Source organism: Haplochromis burtoni, unplaced genomic scaffold (genome assembly GCF_018398535.1).
Source record: "Haplochromis burtoni strain Fernald_Lab_line unplaced genomic scaffold, NCSU_Asbu1 Contig_1629, whole genome shotgun sequence".
NCBI lineage: Eukaryota > Metazoa > Chordata > Actinopteri > Cichliformes > Cichlidae > Haplochromis > Haplochromis burtoni.
The window spans coordinates 19,456-20,715 of NW_024583990.1; the positions used below are offsets into that span (position 1 = coordinate 19,456).

General features: G+C 37.4%; 1 protein-coding gene across 1 annotated transcript in view; it reads left to right on the forward strand.

Annotated features, from left to right (window-relative positions):
* LOC121813402 overlaps positions 1–1,260 on the forward strand; it is a 12,824-nt gene that overhangs the window by 1,036 nt on the left and 10,528 nt on the right. The gene's annotated exons all lie outside the window — the stretch shown is intronic.

Here is a 1,260-nt window from a genome sequence, read left to right on the forward strand (position 1 = left end):
TCACACACATTTACATAACAGTTTGTATAATGAAGCTGTGAAGAGAAGAGTCTGCTGTAAAAGACTTTAAAGCGGTGTCAGGTAAACATGGACAAACTGCTGTAAAGGTTTATTATTATTGATTTATCCTTCAGACACTTCTGATAATAGAAAATCTACATTTACTTCAACCATCACTCCTTAAATCCCCTCAGCTCTGTACGATTAACATGAATCACTGGTGACCCTCTGTGTAGTAGCTGGATCCCCTTTTCCCAAAAAAGCAGGAACCAGGGTGAACCACCGAAAGCAAAGGTTCCTTATTCTTGTAGAAATGACTCATTCATGCCAGTGATTATTGATCTGGAATTTGGAGATGATGAATCAGAATAATCTTTTGTGTTCGCAGCAGAATTAAGATGTAAGACGTTCATGTCAGTGTAGCTGTTTTCTGTGTTATTGCCAAGACTGCAGTGTCATATTAATGAGTACATACAGTACATGTTACTGATGGTAGCTGTGCATGTGATTCCCATGTAAATACATTCAGTTGAGGAAGATGACAGAGAAGAGGACAATACTGCACATACACAGGCAGGTATTTAGATAAACACTTTATTTATCCACAGAGGGAAACTCACAGGAGCTCATTTAAAAACAAAACCCTTCAGTCATAATTGTAAAAGTACTAAACAGATAGAAATGAGTTCTCACTCAATGTGAACAAAACTAAATTATGTTATCTGGAAACTGTAGAAAATATTCTGTAGCAAAATTGTTGATAAATAATGTTAAAGTCTGTCTGTAACTATGGAAAATAGTCTAATATAAATCCGACCATGACCTGGATACACTGTGAGGATTCTCTCTTACTGGTACGCTCATCGCAAGATGCAGGTTAAATGGGGAAGCAGTATTTCTGCTTCCTTTGGTGTTAGCAGTGGTGTCAGACAGGGTGGGATTTTGTCTTGAATTTTATTTAATTTATATGCTGATGACCTTTCCATACAGCTGGCAGCCTGTAACACTGGGAGTATATTAGGACAATCGGCTTAATTTGAACTGACATACTCTTGAGGTTCATAAAAAGGTGAAACACCTCAGTCACTTTAATACTGATCAAATGAAGGATGATGACATATACAGACAATACTGTAAGTTCTATGTGCAGACAAATACATTTGCACACAAATTCGGCTTTTTTCAGATTCTGTTAAAGTGGCTTTGTAGCATAATGGACACCGATCTATACTGCCCCCTTGTGGTCATCTTGCTACAAAC